This window comes from Zonotrichia albicollis, chromosome 14 (assembly GCF_047830755.1).
Source record: "Zonotrichia albicollis isolate bZonAlb1 chromosome 14, bZonAlb1.hap1, whole genome shotgun sequence".
NCBI classification, from domain to species: Eukaryota; Metazoa; Chordata; class Aves; order Passeriformes; family Passerellidae; genus Zonotrichia; species Zonotrichia albicollis.
This window is the reverse complement of record NC_133832.1, coordinates 3,797,408-3,809,381: the sequence shown is the minus strand read 5'-3', so window position 1 is coordinate 3,809,381 and position 11,974 is coordinate 3,797,408. Positions and strand designations below refer to the sequence as shown.

The 11,974-nt window shown below is 40.7% G+C and overlaps 1 long non-coding RNA gene across 1 annotated transcript in view; it reads left to right on the top strand.

Annotated features, from left to right (window-relative positions):
* The first annotated feature begins 2,135 nt into the window (after positions 1–2,135).
* LOC141730903 (uncharacterized) overlaps positions 2,136–11,974 on the top strand; it is a 71,495-nt gene continuing 61,656 nt past the window's right edge. Inside the window, exon 1 of the long non-coding RNA XR_012582757.1 lies at positions 2,136–2,258. This is a non-coding gene — a long non-coding RNA (uncharacterized LOC141730903). The remainder of the gene's footprint in view (positions 2,259–11,974) is intronic.

Sequence of the window (11,974 nt, the reverse complement as noted above, 5' to 3'; positions counted from 1 at the left end):
AGTGAGTTTGTTGACCATTTGTTTATCATGTTTGGTTACATGGAGATACCACTGTCTGAGGAGTTCAAGCATCCCAATGCAAAAATAACGGTTTTATTGCTGTAGTATCTGTATGAAGATTCAGGTGTGATGAGGTAACTGAAGGAAATAAATTGTGTTTTGGTGAAACTGACAGAGGTCCAAGATGGGGAGGGGCCAGACACAGCTGACAGGATACCCCAAACCTGGAATTACTCTTAGGGATGTAATCCTGTAAAGGCTATGAATTTAATGCATAAGATTAATGTAAAGTGAATGATCCTACTACAATCAAAGACACTTTTCTGTGAAACCTGGTTTTGCTGATGTAAGTGTGAGGTTTGCCTGTGGATCCATAGCAAATTCATGGTTTGGAATCCTTATTTCTGCACATGTCTGAGGGCTGATCCCAGGGGGATTAGGAAGAAGGAAGACCTAGTTTCCGCAGGGCAGGACTAGCCAAACTCTGCAGAGGCCTCTGCCACTGACTTCAATCTCCTCTGGATCTGTCTACAATATCCTTAAACCCAAATCCACACAAGCACTTAGTGGAACACTTAGGAAACTGAAAAAGGTAACAGAGTTCAATTACACTACAGTAAAATCCAAGATAAAGTAAAAACCCACAAACCTTCGTGCTTAACTAATGTATAACAAAAGCAGCACAATCCCCCATCCAAGCAGGCATTCCTCACTTAACTCTCCTGATTATGGTCAGCTTTTGAAGTGTCCCGCGATACATTTTATTGAGAAATCCTACATGCTGCTACAACATGTTCTATTTAGGCACAACAGGATGTGGAAAAGGTATCTTTCTCATCTTTCTTTTTTTCTTTTTCTTTTTGTCTTTAATTTCCTGGTTTATTTATGTTTTTACTAAGCTGAGGAAAAAAGCAGAGATTTGTGCCCTGTGTTTTTGAAGAGAAGGAGGGATGTATTTTAAGTACTGAAAGCTAGAATGACTCCTCCAAAAGCAGAAACAAGCTCAGTGATTTTTTTATCTATGACATAGAACACAGTTCTGCACTCAGTAATTTCTAAAAGGAGGACAAAAACTTATGCACAGTTTGTGTCACTGAACATAAGAGTGTTACAAAATTACCTTTCTGCTCAGCTTTGTTTCAGTTGATTTTCAGTTCCCCAAGTTTATTCTTTGATTGCAGTTTGTATTGCCCACCTTGGGAACTAAAATGGCTACTGCCAAACTGCTCTTTCAGTTTTCAGAAGAATTACCAATGATTTTTATACCCAGTTTCCTAAAACAGACCTTGCAGACTCCTTCCACATGCTGTAGAAGTGTACTTAGTGAGGTAGTAAAAATATTAATGGCATTTACTGTCAGAGTAATTTCTGTCCATGGAGAGTAGCCACATTTGGTGTCTGGCTATAAAATCAAAGGAAGAGCAGGACTGGGATCCGAACAGTAAATAAATTAGAAAAGAATAAGATAAATAACTGCAATGAGCCAAGCCAGTATCTGAGCTACTAGATACTGCATATCCTCTGCCTGGGGCTATTCCATGTGGTACAGAAAAGAGCAAGACAGCTGAAATAATTTGAAGTAGCAATGGCCATGAATGCAAAAACAGACGTGAAGAATATCTGAGGAAAAGAAACAACAGAGCCTTGAGCTTTAATAAATAATACTTCTGCTTCCTTAGCACTTCCCACCTTGGGATCTTACAACAATCTATGTACACTAATTAATTAAGACACAACCAAGGTCACTGTTCAGCTCCTTTTCCCTGGACGGTCTCCTTTTCCACTAAGAGCTGTTGTCCAAAGGATATTGATGGCTTTCTGCATTTGTTTGGGATTTTGGATGCATAGCAGCCCTGCTGGAGCAGAAGCTCTGACCAGGTTTCTGTATATCCAGAAACCAGACACGTCCACTGTGAGCCTTTCTGCCTTTTGTGGTGTGGTGACCATCTGTGCTGCACATGCAAGGAATGTCTGAGCTCTCCGGGCAGATAAACAGGGCAATCTCCTTTGTGAGGGGGTGAATAAACAAATTTTCTTAAGGGGAGCAGAGGATGGTTTATTGGTTTTTATCTTTGATTGGTTTTACTTAAGCTACTATTATTATCATTTTTGCAGCACCACTTCCAGGCCACAGACCCTGTTTGGGCTGGATACTGAGTTAACAAGCCTGTGACAAACCTGAGTGCTTGACCTGAGGAATCTCACTGCTCTGCCTTGTGGAAGGATTCCTACTGGAAGGCAACAGAATCTCCATCAAGGTATAGAACTAGGTGTAAAATATGGGGTTTTCACATGTTTAGAATTGGTCACAGAATGAAGGTAAGAGTCTAAGGGATAAAGGTCTGAACTTGCCTACCTGGGTCTTGGAATCAGATGCCTAGATAAATGATGTGACTTTCAAAAGAGGAAGTACTCAGCTCTTCCAGTTATTGGTATTTTGGTGTCAAACATGCATCTGTTTGTTTTAATTATCCCAGTATGGATTAACAGTAAAAAGCAGAACTGTTCTGGCTCAACTCTGGCTCATGAAAACTCTTGTTTGGAGAGGATTGTTGTAGCTGAGATCTGCAGTCTTTAGGGGAACAAGTCAGGGACAAATATGTGCAAATGAACATAATGTGTAAATGAACAGGGGAGCTTTGCTGACCCTCAGGTAAGTTATTTTGCCGTGGTTCTGTCCCTCTTGAAAATTGTAGGTTCCTTGGCATGGCTGAGGACAGGTTTGAATCCTGACTCAAATTATTCATGTTAATACATCTCCAAGTGTTGGATGCTGACTGAGGAATGGGGAAGGCTCCTTTCTTGGGGTAAAGTGGTGCATAATACTGTTGTCTCCACTTGTAACTTTTTTCTGGGGATTTGAGCTAGAATTACAAGGCCACTGAGTCATTAGGCCCAGCAGCTGACATTTGGAGCTGGTTCTCAATTGGAGCTTGCCTCTTTTGCTGTAATTGGGGAATAAAAACAACTGCAGCTCCTCTCTGGAAAATACAGAATGCATGAAATTAAATGCAAGAACTGGTTCTGGTCCTCCTCAAATAAAAAATGCTGTCCTTTAAAATGTTACTCTTCTAAGTGTGCACCTTTTAACTGTAGCAGCTTCTTATGGAATTGTCCGTGACCATGGTGGGGTGTGTGTTTATATTTGCATCAGTGAGTATTAGTCAAATACAAAAAAGAGTCACAGCAAGGTTCTGTCTAGCCCCATATCCTGCTCTTGATAATGGCTAATAACTTGTATATGGAAAACAGGACGAGTATGGAGTGATACTTCCTTTGGTAAACCCTCCCAGCTTCCAGTGGTTTCTGGTTTAGAGACCTTCCTGAGCTGGAGGCTGCAGCTGTATCATTGTTGTTGATATTCCTTGATGGACCTTTTTTCATAAAATTGTCTAATCTTTTTTTTAAAAACCCACTTGTATTTTTGGCTGCCATAACATCCCGTGGCAATGAGTTCCACAACATCATTAGGCATTGTGTGAAAATGAACTTCCTTCTGTTTGCTTTTGAACCCGCTTGCTGCCTGCCAGTTTGAGTTGGTTCCCTATTATTTCTGTTAAGAATACTTTAAAATAATCATTGCTGTTTACCTTTTCTGTGCTGTAAGAGCTTGTCTAGAACTTGATTGTTATTATCCTTGTTTTCCATGTTGAAAGGCTCTGGCTTGCTTAGGTTTTCCTTGTGCTAAGGCTTTCTAACACCTCATGTGCAGCTTTGGTACATTATGCTTCTTACCCTTTCTGTGGCTTTGTATTTCCCCAGTTACTAAAACTGTGCTCAGTATTGAAGAGATGGGCATACTGTGGGTTTATTCAGAGGAATAATACCATTTTCTGCTTTGTTCTCATTCTTCTAAAAATTCCTAACAGGATAGTTTTCCCCAAATGCTTACAGCTGACACTGTGCTGGTCTTTTTGGACAATGATCCACTTCTCCAAGATTTCTTTCATTACTGGTAATAGAGGATTTAAAGTATGGCAAGAATGGCTTTTTCCTTTTTTATCCATTATTTTTTATCCATGGACTTAGAGTTAAATTTGCTATTTTAACACCTACTGGCTTTGTATTATTAGCCACCTACCCACAGCATTTCCAGATCATTTATGGATTGTGAAGCAGCAGGAGACACATCACAGACCCTGTTCTGAGTCTACAGGGAGCTCCCACATTCCTGACGTCAAACATTTCTTTCTCTTGGTCATGATCACCAGTTCTGTCACTTATTCTCTCATTCTTGCAGTAGGGCTTGTTCATGACCTGCATTTCATACCAAAGTTAATGGCCTGGCAATTTCCCATGGGATACCTGTGGGGATCATCAGTTAATCCTCATAATATTGTGTTATTTTCATCTGTGCTGCTGCCTTAAATTCATTCTCCTTGCAGAAGAGCTGTAGGTGTCTGCATTGAACATCAGTACAAAGATTCACTGAGTTTTCTTGCTATCACCTTTTCACCTGGGACTGTCTTTTCAATGCCTTAGGCAGCTCTTGGTGCTGTGACTGTTCAGGCCAAGGCACAGATTTACACAGTGGAACAGAGGCTGTAATTTTCTGTGGTCAAGTTGCTTTGGGACTTTTGGCCCAGTATCTCTGTATCTGTCTTTAGGGATGACACTGCTTCTCTCACTGGAGACTAAAACTGAAATATATTGGTGTGTGAGGTGGAGTTAGGAATCTGAACTCAGGGCTATTCTAGAAGTGGATGATTAGATGGGACATCCTAAAATAAAGAATAGAGGGACGAAAAAGGGAAAAATAAAGTAAAACAAAAAACCCCTGTCTCCTACTTATGCTGAAAGGCTCCAGTTTGTGCATTTTTGGTGAGGCATTCCAGCTCTACTGCTGTTCATGTGAATAACATTATTCAAGTTCCTTTGTACAGTACTGGGTTAATTTGTGTAGCATGCTTATAAAAACACACATAAAAACTTGAAAAACACAAATAACCTGATTTGATAATTATTCTGTAATTATTCTTTTCTGTGTATTAATTCAGCATACCTTACAAAATTGGTTCTTTTCTCTAATGAATCAGGTAATTAAAATGCAGCATTAAAAAGGCATCTAGGTACTTTGCAAACTTGGTTACAGAAATAATTCCACAGTCAAGCAACCAACTGCCCCACAAATCATGATGCTTCATCTCTAGATCTCTGTGGAGAGTGGAATGAATGGGCTGAGAAAAACACTGTAAGGTGTACTTGTGATGAGTTCTGCAAACAGCCAAAGGATAGAGAGGACACAGTAAAGAGAGCTCAGATCTGCTTGCATCCCAAGACACCCACAGAAATGTTTGTTTTCAGGAGAGCCACTTGAGTTTCATAACGTGAGCTTCCTTAAAATCTGTCCTGAGAAATCAGGAGTTAACAGAACCTAGTTTCTATACCCTTAACCTTTCATAAATGCAGTATTTAGTAATCACAGTTCTGGTAGACTGAGTTTCATGTGAGATCTCAAAATGTTTATTTTACAGCATCCTTTGCTGTGTTTGTGCAGCGTTGCTGTTGCCTTTCTCCAGATGGGAGCATGCAGGAATGCAGGAGCCAGGTGCTTTGCTCAAGGACATGAGGATCTGTCTTGAGCACAGTTAACTGGTGCCTTACTGGCATTGTGTTCGCTGTGCTTTGGTCTCAGCAGTCACCTGGATTGTGTTTGCTTCCCTTAGCATTCCTTAGCTCCATGTCCTGCAAGGAAGTTACCCTGAGGATGTGTAGGGTCCTGAGCAACAAGCAAAGTCTGGATTCTCAAACTTCTGCTTTAATAGCATGAATTATTTATGGCCTTGATAAAATTTGGGAAAAAAGATGAGGGGCATCTTCTCATGCAGTAGTGTTGGGAAATCCTGTTGCTGAAGTTTTCTAAAATGTTAGAAATTTCTCAGATATCTCCCTCAGCATTAAATTAGTCAAAATATGAAAATTCAAGTATCCTACTCAAAAACTTGGGAGCATCAGTGTGGCAATGGCTTTGAAGATCATGCTTTGGTTTAGTGTAGTTGGAGTCTGGTTCTGTCATTAGAAAAATCAGAATCAAATGAAAAAATTAAAATAAAATAACACTTCTGCAGCTTCCTTTGTAAACAAATCTGAAACCTTAAGGGCAGGAGAACAACACTGTGGCTACCAACTGGTGTAACTCATCTTAGGCTTCATAGAAGGAAATGATAGATCTCAGATATACACTACCTCACAGGAATATTGTAATGAAATCCAGACAGCTTCAAGGGAAAAACAAAACCTATTGATTTTAGTCCAAGGAAAGAGAGGAAAAAAAGAACAGATGTGTGGAGTCTTCTGTCCACTCACTGCAATCTGTTGTGCCGACTTAGCCATTGTTTCTTCTCATGCTTCCTTCTGGAGAAATGCCTCAGTTTAGGCACCAAATGATTCAATTTGGGGTAGTAGAGAGGAAGGGGTACAAGGACCTCACGCAAGAACTGACCTAAACTCTGAGGAGGTTTGTATAATCTAATTTGCAATAAAATGGTATTTACAATGTTATCAGACAAAGCTTAGCAGTGTTAAGTTAAACAGCATATAATGTGATTAGTGGGGGAGTCATGGCCATGATGTCATACACATTCTCCGAACTCTTGGAATGGGCAGATAATGTCTCAGGCATTTATTCTCTTGTGACACACACGAAAAGCTCCGTAAAGCTTTGGGGGATGGGAAGGAAATGCTCGGCACCGCGCGTGGAGCTCGCAGCACCAGAGACGGCTTCTCCCTCTGGCGCGGAGCTCGACCTGTGGTTGCACCCTGCCAGCGCAGTGCTGTGTAGTGGTTAAACCAGGCCTTTGGGAATAGTTTAGAAGCTTGAAATTCTATTCTTGACTCTGCCGCAGACTTGGGTTTTGACCGCTAAATCTTCTTTGCCTCTGGTAACTCCATTTTTAACTAGCAAAGGTAGTCAGCCGTGTCTGTGGAGTGCCCGGAGTGAGGAGCTGTATGGAGATGGAAACCACTGGCATTCTGTTCATTATGCAGAACAAATACAGCTAGACCACAAAGAGCTTTGCTGTAGATAACAGCGAGCAATTTCACAGCTAGTAATGGCCCATTCAGAGAAAATTAAATCTTTATCTTTCTGTCTCTCCGAGGCATGCAAAATTGTATTTAAAATTTTGTCTAGCCTAATTCATACGGATAAGCAATATAAATCTCACCTTTAGGTTCACATCAAGTGTAATCTAGATTGTATTTATTTTAATGTTTTGCTTTTAAAAACTCTTGCTAAAAGCTGCTGAATCAGGCAGAGCTCCCTTTAAACTTTCAAGTTATTTTAGTGGTTGTGAAAGGACAGGTTCTGGAACATTTAAGAGTATTTTACTCCCCAAGTCCACCAGGGACAATAAGCCCATATCACTTCGTGCATGTTCATGTTTTATAGAAACACAAAAATTGCATAAACATTTTTTCTGCCACGGTGTGAAGGCTGCATAAACTGTTTAGCTCTGCTGCAGAGATTGACTAGGTAGCATTCCTGCTTTCAGTGATGCAAGGAACTAATACGGACTAGACATGAGGTGAAATGAGAGTTGCAGATGTGCACAATGAGATGGGGGCTGCAGAACTGAAAAAACTTGAAGGAAAGAGGTGGACAGGAGGGAGCAAGGGAGCTTGGAAACTATGGCTCATGCAATGTCAACTCTATTATGTGTTAAATCAACTGCAGCACTTGCAGGATCCCCATCTTTTATCAGAACAAGTAGTGATTGTCTTGGCTGTAACATTCATGTCAGTTTATGGCATTGGTGTGGATTTGTTGAGAAATGCATACAAGGATTTTATTTGACTGCAGAGGGATGCCATCAAGAATAAATCTTTGTTGTTCAGAAAGGGGAAGCCAAGCTTTTGTCTCTGTGCCTGATAAATGAGGAACAGGGGCCAAGTGTAATATGAACAGAGCATTGGCCAGTCTGGTCAGACATGTGGGATGTACTAACAACAACAGGGAATGAAAGCAAAGCCTGCAGGTAGACACCTTTTAAATAATCAAGGCTGACAGTTTTACTACAGTAGCACTGTTTAACACTTTGTAGGTATGTGCTGCATCACAGATGCTGCTTGTATTAAATAGTCTGCAAGTATTACACAGCTTATTTAGAGGATAACTTTTATATCAGGCATTTTTATGTTTGTTAATGTAATTACAAGTGAAATATCCCATTGTTGCTGATGCTATTGCCAATGGCTGATTCTGGGTGATGTAGCAGAAAGACATTTTAGATGGCCTAGATTAAACTCACAGGGCACTGGGCATCCCAGTTATTTCTCAAACACAGAACATTTCCAGGAATGGGTGTTTCTGACAGTCCTTATTAAAGCCATGTACAAATAATTATTGCATACCTGAGCAATCAGAGAAGCTGTGTTGAGGCAGGTTGCACACAGTGCCTCGAACCTTCAGGGCTGGATTATGGACATGCTGCACTATCATGTTCTGGCCTGTGCCTCAGTTTACCTATCTGTAAAAAGTGGGTGTGATGCTGTGCATAGAAACTGGCCTAGGAAAAGAGTTTTGAATCGCTAGTGACAAACACCAATTAGGGATATACACAGTCCTTAAGGCAAAAGACTTCACAAACTGTAGAGCCTGAAATCTCAGTAAGCAAAATGCCTTCCTCCCAGCTCTCACAGGAAGCAAGTTAATTGGGAGGCCAATAACTATAATGAGGCAGAACCTGGGGTTTTGCATGTGTATAGCAAAATCCTCCCCTTGGGGCCAGATTGCTGTTCCATATTATGAAAGCAGTAAAAGGTCCCCTCAGCAGGTGCTGTGTAAAGGCATTTCAGCTTTGCCTTTGCCGTGCAGGAATTGCCAAGCTATTGCTTCCCTGAGTCTCCAAATGAATTCCCCAAGTCAATGTGGAACAGCTGTGTGAGAGATACAGCCTTGAGAAAAGAGGTGGCAAAGGAACACAACAAATGGGGATTTAATCAAATAGCACATGGCTGTGAAACAGCAGCAGTGTCTTTGGGCTCAGCTTTCCTCTGGGTGAGGGAGAAACTCTCAAAGCTGGGAGAGGCAAGGTGTGATCACTGTGTGCTGTCGAGGGCCTTTTGTGTGGTGAGAGTGGGCCAGTGGCAATGGCTGGGTTCATTCCTGCAGTGAGGAGCAGCATGGCTCACTTGCAAGGATGCCCAAGAACTGGAGAAAGATCATTCTTTTGTTTTTCACCTGCCTGAATGTGGCTGCTGCCTCTGCAGAGGTTTCCCAGAGCACCCAGGCTTCAGCCATTGGAGCCAGGAAGTGAAGTGGGACAAGTCTGGGTGGGTGGAAGCAATTCTTGTGCCCAGTTAGGGTAGGGAAGTTTTTCCTTCATATATGATTGTGGAAGTAGCTGTTTTCTTCCTTATTGAAACCTTCTGAAATATATTTGCACCAAAAAAAAAGAGTTCTCTCAACTGAAAAAAATATTTTGCTAAGGGCCACAAATTATGAGATTTACTGGTTTTCATTTGGAATTATTTTAAGTAATAATTTTTGAAAGTAAGTTTGTTGTGTGTCAAGTCTACCTACCTGAATTTCCAGAGTGCTTCATAAGAGCTTTTTGGAAATCCATCTGCTCTGTCAAGTACTGACTGTGCCTGTTGGAGTGATTGCTAAGTTTATAAGTGTTATGTCTGAAATATAAAGCAGACAGGGGATAAAGGAAAATGAAGGAGAGTTTGTAACAAGCAGAATATAGCTGGCTAATTACTGTGGCAGGATAATGTCTTAGAAAAAAAACACCATTATGAAACTCATTTTTTTCTTGTTTCCATGACATAGAATTTGCTTGAAATCTTGCTTTTGAGTGTGTGTGCACTTTCCAAAGTGATCAGAGCTAAATGGCAGCATCTGTCAGAGAAGATAAATGACCTACCAGCAAATCCTCTCAGTTAAAAGGAAGACAAAAATCTATGGAGTAGGGGAATGAGTTTTAAATTAGCCATTTCACTTAACTTTGCCCTAATGAAGGGCTAATCTTTGGACCCCTGCAAAACAAATGAGAGCATCTCGTTAGATCCAACGGAAACTGGTCATTGAAAAGGCTTTTGCCTTATGAACCTAATTGGAAGCAAAGTAATTCCTTTGATAGCTGTCTTCATTGAACAGTATCTTTCCTTTTTCCTGATTTATATACAGTAAATGAAGGACTCTGTTAATTACAAACACATTTGCCTGTTTGTAGATTGACAACTAAATATGCTTGGGTGAAGCTGGGTAGGCAGCAGTGCCAGGTCTTCAGGGGTTGTGTGAGCAGAGCCTCCTGCAGAAGACAGAAAGGGAGCTGCTCTTAAAAATCCTTTCCTGGATATTGAGGCAGCCACATGCTCAGGTTTAAGCAGACTGTGGGCCACTGTGGAAATTAGCTAAATTTACTCAACCTAAAACCTGATCTAGGATTTCAAAAATATTCTATTTATTGAATTAGCTTGCTCTTCTATTTTTGTATGTAATGGCAAAATAAGGAGTTTCCCCCACTAAAATCCAATGAATGATAGAAAAAACATCAGAAACTTGATTGCTGTAGAAGCAGGACTGTTCCTTTAAGGCAGATGGAAGGAATGTGCCAGTCATGGCCCCTCTAAAACTGGGACTTATCTCGATTATAGTGTTAGCTTGGTAGTAGAATATGATCTCATCACTGTGAAAGATTACATGAAGTATCAGCTTGGCTGGCCTTAAACCAGCTCTATTCTCAGTTACATTTTCAATTGCTGCAGCTGACATGGGGCTTTGTAAATGGAAGAGGTGGCCATAAAGATGGTTTGCAGGATTTGGCCCATGTATTCAAGTAAAAAAATTAGGGAATGGATAAAAAACCATGGTTGCTTCTTATGTTTTCTCTTTATATATACTGTATATATTTTTCAGTTTTGTTTTTGAGAATGTCATGACTAAGCAAGACTTGGTGCCCTTAATTTTACTTAAAACTGATATAAAACCTGGGAAGATAGATACCTGTTTGGTAGAAAGTCACTGAGGTCCATCTAGGCTAAAATGTGAATTTTTTTCACCTTCAAGGTATTATATTCTTGAGTACATTAAGTGTGTAAGACAGTTTTGGCCAGTAGTTGTTCAGGGTGCTGTAACCAGAGGCAAATTCAGAAGGTATGTTCATTTGCTTTCTGTGCACATGCAGTGCAATTCCTTTGGGTCTTGATCATTATACCTATGCCCAAATTCAGAGATAAGCACTACTTTTTAAAAATACTGTTCTCAGTGTGACTTCTCCAGGGGTTTAGTAGGTGCCATGCACTAAATGAAATAAATGCCAACTGATGGAGGCCATTTGGGCCTGATTGGAGCCATGGTGTGAACCCTGGGTCTGTGCAAATAAAACATCAGTAGACCTGCCAAGCCTGAGAAAACCTTTTGTATTTCTAAGGATGCATCCCAGGAACTGCATTTGGAACACTGACACCATTATGGCTGTTGAGATAGTGATGAAGCAAGGGAGCTCTTAGCCCTGTATCTCTGTAATAATCCTGGAAAAGAGTGCAGAAAGTGAACCATGAAGAAAGCCAATGCAGAGCTTTCCACTGGAGTGCAATAGGTATTGACTCAGAACCACAATTCCTTTAACTTGTCCTTTAATGTTCCTGGGAGCATAACCTGAAGCTCAGAGGTGTTTTCTCTGCAACAAAGCTGCAGTGGCTCTCAGGAGGTGCAGAGAGAGGTGTGAGGTTGTGGTGAAACATTCCCCTGCAACTCTGCAGGGTCTGACACTTTTTGAGATGAAAGGGAATTGTGCATTGAGTACCTTAAATTCTTTCCAAGGAATCTCAGAGATAGTTGGGAGTGAGACAATCAGTCATTTCTTGGGAGAGGATTCTGGTTTTATATCCTCAATAGAATATGTTACCATAATAATAATAATTATAATTATTAAAGATAGAAACAAATGCATTCAGGCTGCAGTTTTGACCCAGAATGTTTCTGCTGCTACTTTGCATTGGTATTTGCTGATGTGAATGGTGTGGT